Source organism: Neolamprologus brichardi, chromosome 18 (assembly GCF_056152115.1).
Source record: "Neolamprologus brichardi isolate AB-2024 chromosome 18, ASM5615211v1, whole genome shotgun sequence".
NCBI classification, from domain to species: Eukaryota; Metazoa; Chordata; class Actinopteri; order Cichliformes; family Cichlidae; genus Neolamprologus; species Neolamprologus brichardi.
Genome location: NC_142121.1, coordinates 16,095,957 through 16,114,209, shown reverse-complemented (window position 1 = coordinate 16,114,209; position 18,253 = coordinate 16,095,957). Strand labels below are relative to the sequence as shown.

At 40.6% G+C, this 18,253-nt stretch overlaps 2 long non-coding RNA genes across 2 annotated transcripts; both read right to left on the bottom strand.

Moving 5' to 3' along the window:
* Window positions 1-7,588: 7,588 nt before the first annotated feature.
* Window positions 7,589-9,988, bottom strand: LOC148097706 (uncharacterized). The gene is made up of 2 exons (XR_015716781.1): window positions 7,939-9,988; window positions 7,589-7,643 (listed from the first exon to the last, which is right to left on the bottom strand). It is a non-coding gene; the product is annotated as an uncharacterized LOC148097706 (long non-coding RNA).
* Window positions 9,989-14,369: 4,381 nt separating this feature from the next.
* On the bottom strand, window positions 14,370-14,861 carry LOC148097705 (uncharacterized). Its single transcript, XR_015716795.1, has 2 exons — window positions 14,720-14,861; window positions 14,370-14,424 (listed from the first exon to the last, which is right to left on the bottom strand). It is a non-coding gene; the product is annotated as an uncharacterized LOC148097705 (long non-coding RNA).
* Between the last annotated feature and the right edge of the window lie 3,392 nt (window positions 14,862-18,253).

Here is an 18,253-nt window from a genome sequence, read left to right as displayed (position 1 = left end):
CATAAATGTAAATACTGTAATTTGATTATTTTAATAAACCATGTATTTTGGATGGATTCGATGCTGGCTGCTGACCACAGTGCACACATGTGCTGTTGCTCACAGTGGTCCAAGGGACCGCTCAGGGAGTTTGTGCGTTCGCTCAGACACATGAAAAATTAGAGGGAACATTGGTCAGCACTACTTGCTATTTAAAATAGTTATTACAAAAAATAAACTACATTACTTTCGCTTATCTCTGTATAAAGAACCCAATTACATTAAAAGAGTAATGTTAATTAAAGATGACATGGATGGGGGTCTACAAGTAATTGACTTTGATGGTTTAAACTGAAAATTATAAATGGCTTAAAGATTAATTTTCAAAAACTTGGTTGGTAAAGTATATTTTTTAATAGATGCAAATTCATTATAATAAATCTCCCAATTAAATTATCCCCTTTTTGCCAGCAGATCATGATATATTGGAAACTCCTGCATAATCATAATGTGATCCATAATAACACACCTCTGTGTGGGATAATAGGTATATCACTGTCAAGAGAATATCACCGTGTAACAAGCACTGGATGTAGAGAGGTATTTATGTTGCACGTGGTTGATATTAAAAGCTGACTCATTCTGTACTCAGAATACTTTCCACTCTATATCTAATTTAGTTTTATGCTCATTAATTAATTAATTAATTAAGACAAACTTCAACCTGATCACCTGTCTGCTACAACTCTTTTCTCAAGACTCTGACTTTAGTATAGTTGAAATGTAGAAAATTAGAAATATGAGTTCCTAAGATGTCTTAGAGAACATCTGTCCTTTACTTCTTTCTAATAAATATCTGAAGTTCCCCATAAATCCCAAAGCCAAAGAAATGTATGTTAAACATTTAATTGGAATGCATCTATTCAGTGAGTTTTTACAATAGAATAGAAGAGTAGAATTGAAACTAGCAACAGCATATACTAGAGTATTGTTTGGCCAGCAATTTTACTTCTTAGTTACAGTCGGTGCATAATATATCATGCATAAGTCAGGTTTTGTGGATATAAATTATATGTTACTGTCATGAAGTTGAACTGATCAGATGCTTTCATGAGGCTTTACAGGTGCATAATGTGTCATTTTAGCCTGTTAGTAGGTGGTTGCTAGGAAACACAATGACATCATAATGTGGGATATAGACCTAACATGTACCTGTGTGGCAATTTTGGTTTCTCAGCTTCTGATTGTGTAGGAGTTTGCACACATACAGACAGACAGAGATTTCTGTATTAGAGCAACACTGTGACACACTCATGTGTGTTTAGTGTGTTTGTGCAGTTGACCCTCAAAGGATAATCTAACCAAAGCATACTAAATAAAATTATACATTATAAGTTGGAAAAATTATCTAATTTTTGCTTGCTTCCTGCAACGCTTTGGTCTTGCTGTACAATCTTAATGTTGTTGTCTGTTAACTGGTTGTTAGGCAGTGTGATAATGCTATAATACCAATTTAGAACACTTTGCAAAAGTCACTAGGTACGTTTTTCTTTATATTTTGCCAGGAAATTGGGAAATGGTTGCAGTAATTACAGCATATCAGGCAAAGCCAGAGTCTGTACAATTCTAACAAGCCTGAAAGTCATTATTTGGTATGACAGCCTTTATTCTTCAGCACAGCCTGAGTTCTCTTAGCCAAGCTTGTTGTAATTTCTTCAAATAGTCTTCAGGAATAGTTCTCCAGGATATTCAAAGCTATGTTTTGTAAGAGCTATATCTATTTCTTAAGGGCATGACTTGTAGATACAGTTCATCTGCTGCAGACTGGTTTTTAACACTGCCACTTCTTCTTTTATCCTCATTTGTCCAGTTTCTTCATTTTTTTTTTAAGGACACACTGCACATCGTGCTAAGATGGGCCAAGTTTACAGCTAATAGCTTTTTGAGAATCACCTCGTTGGTGCGTTAATTGTGTTTTATTCCTGTCAAACTGTCCTGTCATTGACATGCTCATTCAACTGAAGAAATGGTGCCAAATGATGCATTTTTGCCAAAAAATGCCTAAAGATACCATTTTAAATGGATTTATTTCTACGTTGTTTGTTATGTGTAGACATATCCTTTGATTTGGGTTAGTTTTGTGCTTGTATGACTCATAGGTCCGTGTTAAGCAGCTTACCAAACAAACTAAAAGCATTCCTCTGAAAGTCAGGTGCAAGAACTAGACTGAAAGTGAGTGGAAAGCAGCCAAAGTAAAAGCCTGAAGAACGGTTGCTCAAGACCGCTTTAAAAATGACAAGAGACTCAAGGATTTTGCACCACACTGTAGGTGAGAGCCATTGTTACAAGAAGAATAAACTTATTTTTACTGACCATGTTTCACACACTGTTAGATCCAATGCCAAAGTCTCAAACAGAAGCCATAAAAAAAAGTATGCTGAGGGTGATTTCAGCTTTTTATGGAAATCTGTGGCCTACTGTTCCTAGAGCAACACATCTGAAAGGTCTGAGTCTTCACTTCTGCAAAAACCTAAAAAGCAACAAAGGGAAAATGCACACCACTCCTTTCTGCTCAGTGTCACACAAATCTCAGAGCAGATGCCATTCCAGCACAGTGTGACTAAGGATTTCTGTATCTATTCATCTCAAGCCACGTTCCTCCACCCCGGTGCGCATGGTAATTCTCTGGCTGGGATCCCGAGCTCTGTGTGGATAGACCAACAATATCTGGCATGCAGCTCGCCTTATGCAGCTGATACTTTGGCTGACACTCCCAGGTCCGAGCCACACGCCTGCATTGGAAAGAGGTGTTCGCAGCCGAGCTGTGTGTGCTGCAGGGCCGGTCTCATCCTCAGCCCCTGATAAACTGGATTTATTCCCAGCCTCAGGTCGAGACACGAGTCTGAACTGAGGCAGAGAAAGAGCTGTAATTATAGCAGGGAACGGGACATGTAATGCAACATTAATGGCAGACGGGCTGATGCTTCGCCCACAATGCCCCCTCTTCAAACACGACTAGTGCATTAGCAGCAGGCTTCACTATCCCCACACTGATTGAAGCTATTAAATACAATTTAGGATATGCAGAAAGGAAACAGAAAACTGGTGGCTGAGTGGTGTATCTATGAAGACCAAATCATTTTTTGTCCTGGTGCAATGCTGCTGCTATTATTCAAGGTTCTTTGGGAGGAAAAAATACTGCATTTTAGTGGTGTCTAAATTACAGCTCTGAGGAAATTTTGAGTGCTTGTCCTGTAATTTTTTTCCCTTCACTGTTGCTCTGTTTTTGCTCATACCCCATTTTTCAGGCATTGCTTTGCACACCCTGCCATTTCTCACAGAAATTACTACGCAAAGAAAAGTAATTTGGTTGTCTCTGAGATTCATGAAAAAGCCATTTGTGCTGCTTACTCAAAAATAAGGATTAGACAAAAAGGTCATTTACTGATGCAGTCAGTCTGTGTGTGTGCTTTTTGTGAATCTGCCTGCATTTATTTATGTAGGGGGTTTTGTTGTCTTTTTTCCTTGAACGTCTAAGAGTGAGCGTCTGTTCGTGTGCAGATTCGTCTGTGCACCTGTCGGGTGCATGTGACTGATGAAGCGTAACCTTTTAATGTGTTTACACATTGACATTTCCCAAGATCTGTCGTGTTCCTCAGAGAAACTAAAACCCTTGACATTCTTTAGGCTCACATTTCCTTGAGCTGCTGGCTCCGTCGGCTCTCATACCAGGCTTCAACATCATAATTACATCAGCTTCACTCCATCATCTGCCCCCTGTCAAATACAAATGAATGTTTTTGCTTTAAAAACATGTTCCACCCACGATCTGAGCGCAGTCCAGGACTGTATCATGGACATCTACACTCGTGACCAAATCTTTAAGAGGTCACTCTTAAATATATATATTAAAGTTTATTTTTATTTTGTACTTAACTCTGTTACTTTAAGATTCATTTATTCACTATTTAATTATTTTATATGAATATAAATGTTCTATAAATATATTTTAAGTGGCTCCATGGTGTAGTCCTTAACCAGCGGTTAACCAGACTTGTTCACCTCACACATCCCTAGTTTGGAACTGGGAGGGCACACAAACCCACCCTAGGAAGGTCACATGCTAGCATTTCTAAGTGCTGGTCCCAAGCCCAGGTAAATGGGAGGGTAGTGTCAAATCAAATATTCAGATGTGTTGTGGTGTCCCCTTGGGGAATGAAAAAGTAACTTTTATTAAACTCACAATAATTATTTTATTTTAAAAATATATGATCATAGTTAATGAAGTTCAAAATATGTAATTTAATAATTTATTTTAACTGAAAAATCAGTAACTAATTAACAACAGTAGCCCTGTGTCACATTTAAAAGATAAAATAAAGCTGAAATAATCTGTTAATCCTTGAGTATATGATTAATTAGAAGTGACCACTGCGTCTAAAGAAACCCTGAAAGCAGCCGAGTCAGCCTTCCTCACCGGTGTTCAATCTAAATGTCAGCATCTACCTTCCCAGCTGTCTGTTTGCGGAGCTCCGTGCCCCTTGTGTTTCCAATTTGAGAAACATGCTTACTTTCATTTGGGCCCCGCTGCTCTTGTCAATGTAAATCAGGTAGGACTCTCAGACCAATCAATACAGACCTGAGAAAGGATTCACTCTGCACACCCCAGGGACTCATCAATGACACGAGTCTATTACACCAGAGCAAACGTGTGAGGGAAGCTGCTATGAATTGCAAATCAGAAACTACAGACTTGCCTGCTATGCAAACTGTGTGTTGTATTAAAGCACACTTGGGAATGTTACTATTGAACAAATCAAGCTCTTACTGCACAGTTGGCTAATCCCTGAAAATATATGCTTTGTTTAAAAAAAAGAAGAGACATACTGGATTTGAAACACGATCCTTATGGAAGTTTGTTTCCACCATTGGAAAAAAAACAAACATTTTGTTTCTGCCACTCAAAGGAAAATCCCATCTATAACTTACTGACTCCAGCTTCTGATAAAGTAACTTTTGACTTTATTTTGACTTAAACCTGTAGAAACAAGCTTCCATACAGCGGTGGTCAGAAGTTTACATATACTCATTATGAACATGAATTTTATTGTAATTTCACTGCAGCCTTCCCAAAACCCCAACCTCAACCCGAGGGAAATTCGTGAAGTATGCTTAAAAGTCTGGTCTGTGCAAAGAAACTGACTACTTTAAATGATCTCTACCAATTCTGCCAAGAAAAGCGGTCCAACAATATCCAACAAAAATTTTGGCAGAAGCTTGTTGATGGGAAGTGTCTGGTCGAGGTGCAATGCGCTAATATTTAACCAAAGATTAACGGGGGAGCATATTTGACCATATAATTTTGAAGCCTGTTCACTAAATTCTTGTTTTTTAAGTCTGTACAATCATTCCACCATGGAATAAAAAAAACAGTTCACTTAAATCATTAAAAATCCAAAATTATGAGTTTATGTAAACTCCGGAGCGCAGCTTTATGAGCTTAAGATTTATCATTCCAATGGAAATCTGTATGTCCCACTGTAAGGTCATCACTTTGTATTCCACCTTGACTTCAGTCTAAACTTCCACTCTGCTACATGGAGTTTAATGGAAGCGCAATGATATTTTTGTCCCCTCTCTCCTTGTCTGTTTAAAGTCCAATTAGGGACACACTGTGCTCTGACTTGCAGTCATTAGATGTGATGCTAGCCTGTGCTCTGAAGAGTGCTCTCAGGCTCCTGATTAATTCAGCTGATGGAGAAGTTTGATGCTCTTTCTCATTTCCCTCCTTTGTTAGTTAAACCTCAAGGGGTGATTATTAAGCTTCCTGTGGGGATTTGAAATGTTCACAAGTTGTCAAAACCTTTCAGTGCATACTCATGACCAATTACAGTAACCATTGCCAGCAGAGGGTCTGACTATGTTGATTTTCCTCAGCAGTAATGTGCTTGAAATGATGCTTGTACCCTTGAAGTACTTGCTTTGTACATAAAAAAAAAAAATAGCTAAATAAAAGAACATATCATATTTTGGTGAATGTGCTTAATTTTCAAACAAAGAGCTAGAATAGTTGTTTCAATATTTGATATGAAACTGCAGCCAGAAGTTAGCCTAGTACAAACAGAGGTTAGCCTAGTACAAACAGAGGTTAGGCGAGGACAAACAGAGATAAGCCTAGCCCAAATAGAAATTAGCACAAACGGAAGTTAGCCTAGGACATGCAAAATGTGTCCCAATTCATAGGCTGCATCCTTCGGAGGCTGCATTTGAAGGCCGATTACGTCACAGCCAGGCGATGAAGGCTGTCCCAATTCGGCCTACGTAGGCTGCTAAGACTGGGTCCTTCGCAGGAAGCGGCCTATGAATTGGGACACAGCTACAGAGGTTAGCCTAAAACATACAGAGGTTAGCTAGGGACAAATAGAAGTTAGCTTAGCACCTCACACAATCTGTCCGCCTGGACATCAAGAACACCCTGAACAACATCTGCTATAGTCTTATTTAGTAAAGCAATTTGCTATTTACCAGGCCTTTACTCTTAACTACGAAGTTTCAAGTTTCATTTTTACAAGATTTGCATGCAAATGTGCTAACAATATTAATATTCATTAATAAAACGGCAAAAAGAAATTAACTTGTCAAATTTCTCCCCCAGGCAAGTGAGGTAAGTTTCTTTCTTTAATTTTCTACTAAAGTTTTAAACTGGGTAGAGTAAAAAAGAATGAGATCTCAAGCGGCACAAATTAGCTTTCATCGAAGGGTGGCTGGGCTCAGCCTTAAAGACAGGGTGAGGTGCTCAGTGTAGAGCTGCTCCTCCCAATTGAAAGGAACCAGCTGAGGTGATTAAGAAATCTAAGAAGGATGTGTCCTAGACGCCTCCTAATGAGGTGTTTTGTGCATGTCCTACCTGGTTGAGGCCCCAGGGCAGAACCAGGACATGCTGGAGATATTACATCTGTCGGCTGGCTTAGGAACACTTCGGTGTTCTCACAGATAAGCTGGAGGAGGTGGCCAGGGAGGGGGATTTAATAACATGCACATATCTTACTAGACTTTCCAATAGGGAGTAATATAACTTGTAAATGTTCTTCTGTTGGGATAAAACAAAAATGTACAGATTTCTTTTTCTGGATATTGTTGGAGATCGTTGCTTTTCAGTGAGAGAAGCCCAAACTGCATTGATTTAGAGCAGTCATCTACAAGTCAGGAGGTCAATTTTAGCAGACTGCAATGTCTTTTAGTACAGTGATGCCTCGCTATAATGCAGTTCACCTTTCGCGGCCTCGCCGTTTCTTCGCAGATTATTTTTTTGTGCAATTTTGCATGTTTTTTTTGTTGTTTTTGTTAACAGCGCATTCTGTTCTGCATCCTGATTGGCTGTATACCACTGTCAATCAGTCTCATGCCATGTCTCCTGTACAGTACAGAATGCGTTCAGGTTGTCAAATTTACATAAATCTTCGATCACTAGTGGTGTGACTCTGAAGTGCTGCACTGTATGTTTGTAAGTTTTCTCTCCAGCAAACATAAAACTGTCGATGAAACATTTTGCACCATCAAAGGCACCTGTGGGTGTAGCATCCCCGGTTGAAAAGATGGTCTCTCAAACTGATGGTTCACAATCCTTTTATTAAACAGCCGTGTATGTGAACACACCGTAAGAGCTACAACATACAGAATAAAAGACTATTAGTAAATCAAACAGTGTGTTACCTTTAACCTTTTGACTTATTCATTAATCACAAATTAATTCTCTTTACCTTACATAACAAATAACACCAAAACTTGTAAATTATTACATATAACAGGGAAATCATTGCATCGCTGCCTAAACATGACGAGGTACGTTAGCACCCTCTAGTGGGTGAAAACTTAGGCTTTATGCTTAGTAGCGGTCAGCAGCTATATGCTCCGTAAAACAACAAAATACATATCTACAGGACAAACTTTGTTACAAACCTTGTTCCCTCATCAACCAGGTGCTAAGAAACTGCTTTCAACTCAGTGTTGCACCTTAATAGCCGTTCTTTTTCCCATTCCCGTCCATTAACCATAGAGCACACCTTCTCTCTGTGCATTAAAACTCGCGCTTCTGCTATATGGTTTACGCCACTTAATTTACGGCACCTTGTCGCTCCGTGACTTTCAAAATAAAAGCATCCGTTCCAACAATATAATTGTCACTCATAACTTTTACAAAACACTTTACAAAATATTAATGAGGTCATTTACACTCCCACCAAATCATTAAGAGCTTAACTGGGAATTAACTGAAGCGATAATGATTTCCTAATGAAGAAATGACCCGTAACCATTAAACTGTATGATAACACATAGTTCCATTGAAAAGAGGGAGCCTTAAACCTTAGAATGTAGTTAAACAGTCTCTAATAGCAAAACCAGTTTCTGCACTGGGCGTTCCACTATAGAACGTTTACTAGAACATTGTCCCTTCTCAGTCTTCCTTTCTCCGAAGCAAATCCTTACTTTTCTTACAAGTCCGTCTTTGTCAGTTACTGTGTCCATTACACGTGCTAATCTCCATTCATTGCGGGGTAGATCGTCCATCTTCTCCATGACAACATCTCCAACTTTCAAGTTTCTCCTTGGAGTGTGCCATTTCTGTCTTGTTGCGATGTTGGATAGATACTCCCTTTTCCAACGTGACCAAAACTGTTCTGATAGGTACTGCACCTGCCGCCACCTTTTACGTGCGTAAATATCCTCTTTGATGAATGTGCCTGGAGGGGGCAGGGATATCTTTGGCTTCATAGTAAGCAGGTGATTTGGCGTCAAGGGCTCTGGGCTGCTTGGGTCACTTAGGTTGTCCACCGTTAGAGGCCTGCTGTTGACAATCGCCATTGCCTCATAAAAGAATGTCCTTAACGATGCGTCATCCATTCTGCCAGATGAAAGTGAAACTGTGGAGCGCAGAATGTTTCGAACTGTCCTGATTTGTCTTTCCCATACACCTCCTGTATGGCTTGAATGAGGAGTGTGCATTTTGAAGTCACACTGCTTCTCTGCAAGAAATGTGGTAATGCGGTTGGAGTCCACTTGTTTTAAAGCTTCTTGTAGCTCATTTTTAGCTCCGACAAAGTTGCTTCCTTGATCGCATCTAATCTCACTGACTGCTCCTCTTATGGCTATAAAACAGCGGAGCGCATTGATAAAGGCGTCTGTAGTCATGTTGTCCAACATTTCTATGTGCACTGCTCTGCAGCAAAGGCATGTAAAAAGAAGTCCATAACGCTTGTGCTCTTTGCGAGCTTGTTTGGTTAGAAAAGGACCAAAACAGTCCATTCCACAGAATGTAAATGGTGGAGATGGCTCTAAGCGCTGCTTTGGGAGATCAGACATCTTTTGCTCCTCTGTGCCTCTTCTGAGTTTGCGACACTTCACACATTGGTGTATAAAATTTGCCACGGCCTTGTTGATGCCTGGAATCCAAAATCCATTCACTCTGACCTCATTGATTGTAAACCCTTTCCCTTGGTGCTGCACCTTACTGTGGAAATGATCTATTATTAGTTGAGTGACATGGTGACCTTTTGGAACTATCACTGGGTGTTTCAGTATGGAGGAGAATGAAGCATCTTTAAGTCTTCCTCCCACCTTAAGGAGTCCATCAGTATCAAGAAAAGTGTCCATTTGAAACAGTTTACTTTTGTGTGGAAGTGGTTTCCCGTTCCTTAGCAACCTTATCTCCTCTGCATATTCACTTGCTTGTGTGTCCTTTAGAATAACACATCGTGCATTTTGTCTTTCTTGTACTGTACTGTGGCCTGTTGTTTTGTCTCCCTTGGCACAGCGAATGAGTCGAGCTATGGCTTGGGTGGCCTTGTACCATGAGGAAAACTTTGTTAACTTGTCTGATAAACCTTTTTTCTCTGTTTTGAGCGTGTTCAGTGCCTGTACCTTCTTAACCTCTGGGTCTCCAAGTGGTATGTTCATGTCGATGTCTGCAGGTGGAGGTATTTCCTTTTCCCATAGAAACTGTGGCCCTTTGAACCAGTCGGATATGATGAGTTCTCTTGCACCTGAACCTCTAGAGGCAATGTCTGCAGGATTTTCCTCAGAAGGGACATATCTCCACTGCTGGGGAGAGCTGTTGAGCCTTATTCTCTGAACTCTATTGGAGACAAATGTGTGAAAACGTCTTACATCATTATTAATGTAGCCTAAAACTACCTTAGAGTCCGTCCAGAAATACTCCTCTATCTGTGTCAATCCAAGCTCATCTTTTAACATGTTACTTACAGTAATGGAGACAACAGCAGCGGTCAGTTCGAGTCTTGGTATTGTTGTTACCTTGATGGGAGCAACTCTGGTCTTTGCTGTGACTAAAGCACAATGCACTTTATCATCTTTGTTTACATGTCTTAAGTACGAACACTGACCATAGCCGTATGAACTTGCATCAGAAAAGTGATGCAACTCTGTTTTTACAATCGGGCCAAAGTCTTTAGGGACATAACAGCGTGGTATTACGATTTTCTCCAAGTTCTTCAAGTCACTGTTCCAGTTATCCCACATTGGCCTTAATTCACTTGGAAGGGGATCATCCCAGCCTGTGCCTTGTTTGCATGTCTCTTGAAGCACTCTTTTGCCTGTTAGTACAAAAGGAGAGATGAATCCTAATGGGTCGTAAAGGGATGCAACCATAGAGAGGATGCCACGCCTTGTAGCAGGTTGTACATTGGGGCGAAAACGAAACCTGAGTGTGTCTGAGCCAATGTGCCAGTGAATGCCTAGTGCTCTTTCAAGTTTAGAGTCATTAAACGCCAGGTCACATGCTTGCTGTGGGGAGGCACGTTCAGATGCTGGAATGCTTTCTAACACAGTTTTGTCATTACTTACAAACTTGTGTAGTCTGAGGCCACCTGACGCACAGAGTGTCTGAGCCTCCTGAGCGAGCTGTATTGCTTCTTTGACACTTGGAGTGCTCGTCACACCATCGTCCACGTAGAAATCCTTCATTATAAATTGAGATGCAAGAGGAAACTGTGTCTCATTTTCTTTAGCAAGATGCTTTAATCCATAATTTGCACACCCTGGCGAGGACGTAGCACCGAAAATGTGAACCTTCATCCGAAACTCTTGGGGCTCAGTGTTCATTGCGCCATTTTTCCACCATAAAAATCTTAAATAATCTCTGTCTGCTTCATACACGTGAAATTGGTGGAACATTTTTTCAATGTCACATAATAATGCAACTTGATGCCTTCTAAACCTGATGAGAACACCATTAAGGCTATTCAGCAAATCTGGGCCTGACAGCAAATGATCATTAAGACTGGTACCTCTGTATTTTGCGGAGGCGTCAAACACTACTCTGAGTTTGTCTGGTTTTTGGGGGTGATATATCCCGTGGTGAGGAATATACCATCTTTCTCCTTCTTTAGCTTCATTCTGCACTTCCTCTGCATCACCCCTTTCCAATATTTCACTCATAAACTTTATATACTGTTCCTTGTACCTTTGGTCCTTTGACAGTTTGGTTTTGAGGCTTTGAAGTCGCACAGTGGCCATTTGCTTATTGTCTGGTAGGAGGGGTCTCTCCTTAAATGGAAGTGGCATTTCATAATGTCCTTCAGTGTTTTTGTAAATGCCTTCCTTTAACATGTTGAGAAAGAAAATGTCATCTTGAGACACTGACTTGTTATCCTTGTCGTTATCCTTAAAGTCAGACTCAAGGACCTTGATTACATCAGCTGGAGTCACTAGGGGAAGCTCTTTAACTGCAACTCTGTGACACACAGTAGACATGCTAGAAGAGTCACCATAAGATGATGTCGGACCTACAATACTCCAGCCCAATGCTGTGCGAACTGCATAGGGTTCGTTCTCACCTCCTAAGATTACCTGCTTTGGAGCTAATGCCTTAGAGCAACTGTAGCCGATTAAGAGGCCGACTTCACATTCTAGCTGTGGAGGAATCTCGTTCCTTATTTCCTTGAGATGATTCCACCGCCTTGCCGTTTCACAGGTAGGAATGTGAGAGCGGTTAACTGGTATACATTCTTTAGTGTAAGCAGGAGGGAGTTCAATCATTTCTGAGGAGTTATAGCCTCTTACCTTGAGACCTGAGATGCGTTCGCTTGGCACAACAACATCCTTACCAAGCAGTGTAGTGAGCTTCAACCTTATTGGGGTAGCCTTAGCTTGGAGGTTATTAGACACATCTTGGTCAATGAACACGGTGTCACTTTGCGTGTCTAGGAGGGCATAAACAAGCCTTTCTGTACCTGGATGTTGCTCTGAAGAAACCCATACTGGTACAATCATGGAGGTGCTCACGCACTGTTCACTGGCTTCTGCAGTCAGAGACAGGGTAGTTGCAGCCTGTTCTGTGCTGATCTGAGTTTGTGGCTGGTTTGAGGCTGATTTATCATTGTTATAGTTGAAGTCATGCAGACAGGTAGGATGTTTTTTCTTACACACTTCACATACAAGTCTGTAATTACAGTTCTTTGCGCTGTGTCCGGGTTTGAGACAACCATAACAGAGTTTTTTCTCCTTTATATATTTCCTTCGTTCTTCAAGCAATGTTCCGTTGAACTGTGGGCAACTGTGAAGTTTATGTCCGTTGTTTTGACAGAACATGCATGGGGCCTTAACATTTGGACCTTTATTTTCAGTCTCAGTTATCGCCTGGGTGTGGAGAACACTAGAAGTGGGCCTTTTGTCCTTTTGGCAGCCCTTACCAGTGTCTGTGGTGAAGTTTGCAGAGTGGAGAGCCTGAAATGATGTAATTGGGTTGCACATGATCTCTGCTTCAGAAGACATGAACTTGGCAAAGTCCTTTAAACCTGGAAACTTCCCACTTTCTTTCATGAACTGAGTGGCCTGACGATTCCACCTTGCAGCTGCCCAGTTTGGTAACTTTTGAACGAGTTTTTGGTTCTCCTCGCAATCGTTGAGAATGCTTAAGCCTTCAATGTGGGGCATGGCCTCGTGACATGTTTGAATGAAATCAGCAAATGCCCTGAATCCTGTGCAGTCATTTGTTTGGATCTTTGGCCATTTTGCCAGTCTTTCTCTGAAAGCTCTCTGTACCACAAATGGATGTCCATACCTGTGGTTGAGACGCTCCCATGCATCTCTGTATGCTTCACTGTCGTTTCTATAGAAGATGCCATCAAGCGTTTGTCGAGCTGGGCCTCCTATGTATTTCTTTAAGTAGTGCAGTTTGTCAGCAGGTGAGATGTTCCTTTTATCAATGAGAGCAGTAAAGGAAGCTTTCCACTCAATGAATTGTATTGGGTCACCTGTGAACGTGGAGGGCTCTGGCACTGGCAGTCTGTTCAATGCAACACTATCCTGTACTGCTTGTGCTAAGTAGAGGACATCTGTTTGTGGAAGTGAGGTAGACACTACATTGTTGTCAGGGACTTTACTGAGATTAGAAACTGTGGGGGCTTTCTGAGCAGTGTTTCTATAGTCAACATCAGAGGCACTGATTTCACTCTTTATCTCAGTGTCATAGGTCCTTAGTCTAGCTCGTGCAGCCTTTAACTCCTTTTCAGCCTTCAGTTTCTCTAGCTCACGCCTTTGAGATTCGAGCTCCTTTCTTTGCCTTTCTTCTAAAAGCTGAATCTTTTCCTTTTGTTTTTCCTCCTCTAATAACACCTCATACTCTGCTTCTTTGGCTGCTAACTCTGCTGCAGCCTCTGCTCTCTTAACAGCTACTACTGACATTGCAGAGTATGACTTACTGGCAGAAGAGTTTTTACTTGAGTGCGTGACTGAGGAACTGTAAATGGACTGAGCATAGTCTGGCTCAAGAAGCTCACGGAGACGTATCTTTACCTTGTCCCTATCATAGTCATCTATGCCTGAGAGTCTTTCATGAGCAATCTTGATAATGTCTCTGGTGACTGCTTCACATGCGTCTATGAGTCGCCTTGTGCCACTCGAAGGAGTAATGTTTTCTCTAATTTCCATATACAACTTTATGACAGTCTCTTTTTCATTCTCTAAGATGTCCATGAGTGAAGCAATTTGATTGTCTGTTAAGTCTCCTTTTAATTGCTCTCGTGTTTTACGTACTTGTTTTTTCCATTCATCATAAACTTTGAGAAGCCGTTTTTCTTTCTTGTGGGCCTCCTCCTCCTGATATGCTTGCATTTTTTCAGTAGGCCTCCTTCGACGAACAGAGTGCGGAGGCTCCTCTTCCTCATTGGCCTTGGGATCCTCCACAAACTCTGTCTCTTCTTCAGATGCTTCCATGCTGAGGACGGGGCAATTTAGTTGACCATCAGATCCCAGAAGACCTTGTGTGGAGCTGTGGAACTGGGACCTCGATGCTGAGCGTGGGATGAAGCTCTTCTCAGCTGGGGTCAAGCTCTTACTGTAGCATCCCCGGTTGAAAAGATGGTCTCTCAAACTGATGGTTCACAATCCTTTTATTAAACAGCCGTGTATGTGAACACACCGTAAGAGCTACAACATACAGAATAAAAGACTATTAGTAAATCAAACAGTGTGTTACCTTTAACCTTTTGACTTATTCATTAATCACAAATTAATTCTCTTTACCTTACATAACAAATAACACCAAAACTTGTAAATTATTACATATAACAGGGAAATCATTGCATCGCTGCCTAAACATGACGAGGTACGTTAGCACCCTCTAGTGGGTGAAAACTTAGGCTTTATGCTTAGTAGCGGTCAGCAGCTATATGCTCCGTAAAACAACAAAATACATATCTACAGGACAAACTTTGTTACAAACCTTGTTCCCTCATCAACCAGGTGCTAAGAAACTGCTTTCAACTCAGTGTTGCACCTTAATAGCCGTTCTTTTTCCCATTCCCGTCCATTAACCATAGAGCACACCTTCTCTCTGTGCATTAAAACTCGCGCTTCTGCTATATGGTTTACGCCACTTAATTTACGGCACCTTGTCGCTCCGTGACTTTCAAAATAAAAGCATCCGTTCCAACAATATAATTGTCACTCATAACTTTTACAAAACACTTTACAAAATATTAATGAGGTCATTTACAGTGGGTTCCTTTGGTTTCATTCTATAATACTGAACTTATTTTTCTAGGAAGGCTTGAACTTTGAGAGTGTTTAAACAAGAGAGAAAAGTGTGAAAATGTTCATGCCTGTGTGAGAAAAGTGTATAAAGTGTGCAGTGAGGGGTTCTACAGCCTTAAAACATCTATAATAATTGTAAAAAATAAAATAAAATAAAGCTTACTGTTATTGCTTGTGCTTATTGCTATGCTATGCTTATTTTTAGAACATAACTCCCGCGGTAAACGAGGGACCACCGTACAGCTGAATTCTAACAAGACAAAAACACCCACCTATCACTGGATGTGATCATGCCCCTTATTCATAACTTTAAGCCTGAATGTAATTTAAAATGGTAAATTATATAAAATTTTATGTACAACTTTACCTCCTATTTGCAGTTGTGCTAAATGGATTATAAAGCTATAGAGACTCGTTTTTGTTGCCGTATGTAATTGCATTTATTTCTGCTTTAAATTGAGAATATAGTGGGCTTTATCTTACTTGTACGCAGCCTCAAGTGGCCAGTCCAGGAACTGCAGTTCTTTGTTCTTGAGGCTCAGAGGCCGCTACTTTCTTTTTCTTAAACTACACATTTTAAGCTCCGTCATTTTATATTTTCCTGGCCTGAATATTTACCCCTGCAGCTGACTAATACATATATGAATATATTGTTTTTATCCATTATATTCTTCTTTTCCTGCTGGAATCTGCAATAGGAAAAACACAACACCAGCTAACGGCCTCTCCAACCTTACAACTAAACTGCTTTCTGAGTTATGGTTAGGAACATCGCTGTTGTGGCAGATTCACATGCATAAAACATAAAAGCAGTGCCCATGTTTGTATGTGAACCTTCTTTTCTAACAGTATAAAAGCAAATAAGCAAAGCATCAAACTTACATAGAGGTACCAGTGTAAACCTTCTGAGCAGGCTCTCCAGTCCCAGACGTAATTTTTCTCTCCCTACTCATGTCAGGTCATTTAGGTTCATTACCCGTCAGCAACCGATGATAATTTGTGCGCTCGGCTGGAGGTTAGTGTCATATGCTCCCTCATTGTGTGTGACATGTGGGTCTCAGTTCTCCAGTCCAAGGCTTGAATTATTGAACAGGTTCTGCTGGAATGACCTGACAGTGACCTGGTGCTGCAGCACAGTAAGAGAGGTTGGACAGAGTGAGACTGAATCTTCCTCCCTGCAGGGCATATGATACAGGGCATGATTGGAGGGCATTAGTGAGAACATATTATTAATTAATCATCAGCTACAACTGGTAGCAGAGCAGGGTTAGCTGAGGATAAGAAATGAGAGTCAAATGTGGGCATATTTATTGCATGCACGGATTTTAATGGCTTCTCGTCTCCCTCTTGTTGATTCTGCAGCTGAATATCAAATACTAAAAAGTAAAACAATTTCATATGTTCAGTAAATATAAGGTGGATTTTGCACTAACACTCACAAAGACACCGCCATGTTAATTTCTAGAGGGCTTTCTCGTCAGTGTCAAGAAGCAAATCAACAATCGCAACCTAGATTAAGACCTAAGGGGGAAACAGAAACACAAGGCTGCAGAGCTGACTCTCCTCTCCAAATGAGCTCAGAAGACCAGTTTGTGCATGTGAGAATAGCTGAGAGGTAATAGTAGTCCCTGCACTAATGGGAGGTCTGTTCTGCTGAGAAGTTGTTACTGTCAAAGATGAAAAACTAGCTGAGGCCTCCTCTCTGTCTGCACGACTGCCATAAATCTCAAAACGTCACTCACAGAATCCTCCCGAAGAGAGTTTATGCCAGAAACATCAGATGGCTTCCGTGTGATTAAACAACATTACTGAGTCCCTTTTTAATGAGTCCCAGTCTTTTTTTTAAAAAAATTGACAAATATCAGTTTTGCTTCGAAGTATGTTTTAAATGTGGAAAGTTTAAATAATGCAGCAGGGAAAGTACAACTTTTCTGGAATAAATCCACACGCTATATGCACAGCGCTGTCAGTTTCAGTCGAGAAATCTACCTTTTTCTTCATTCCCTGTAGGTGCTTGTCTCCCGCGTGTGTCCCACGGAAAGATGAGTGCTGGTCTTTTATAAGTTTCAAAAAGGCACCATCTTAAAAATGATCTTCTTTGTGGCTGGCAGCTGCCTTCAATCTAAGCTCAAGAGTGCAGCAAGAATCATCTCAGTTCATGATTCTGCATACTTTGTCACCGTGCCTTGGAGACCGAGGATTTTCTGTTCTTATCCAACCTTAATACCCAAGCAAAAATTGAAAGCTTTGATTCCAAATGCATACATAGAAAGTCAAAAGGTTTCTCGTGTGTGTGCACGGAAAGAAACAGACACCAAATAACAAACACTTCCAGGGGCTACTGCTAGGGCACGCTTTCAAGAGCCTGTTAGACCAAAAACGAATTCCTTCGCACTTGTTTTAACCTTGACATCTGCCAAGCATCAGTTTCATTACGTCCGCCTACGAGCTGCAGACCGGTCAGCTCCATGCTTCAGAGACAGACCAAATTAAAAGCACATAAACTGCCAGATACAAAGCCCTGCTACAGATAATGATCAGCTCTGCAATTTTCCAGTGTATTTCACATCACTCTCTACCCCAAGCCTCCACAGTGCATTGATTTCAGTAAATAATAAGCAAATAGAGATAAAAATGAGTGCAAGAGGAAAGAAAGTGTACCAGCAGCAGCTCAGGGAGTACATTAGGAAACATTGTGTAAGGGCGAGCGATTGAGAGTAGGAGTGGTTTCATGTAATTCTCTGTTCCCATAATTTAAAAGGGTCTTAAAAGGAATGGTAGGAGAAACTACAGGAAGTAATATGACATCCATCTGATCCTCTCATGGTACCAATTCAGAATGTGGAGCCAACATGGACGCTGCAATGATCTGTTGTATTTTATTATTCAAACTAATTGAAGATAACACTTTATTGTTATTACATAAGTCCGTGTCTATTTTCTGTCTTTTTATTAGAGTTACTGTTAAATGTCTAACTAATCTGACTTACTATAAATAGAGAGCAATTAACTATCACTGCCATGTTACAAGTAAAGGGGAAAGCAATGAATATGTAAATTAGCATCATAAATCAAACATTCCTTACCATCAGCCAAATATTTAATTTCATCCACCATGTCTTATGTATATAGCATCAACAACTAACCGGGAGACGGTAAACTTTATCTCTCACTATAAGATGAGAAGTTTGATCCTACAATCCATCCTTTCCATCCATTTTCT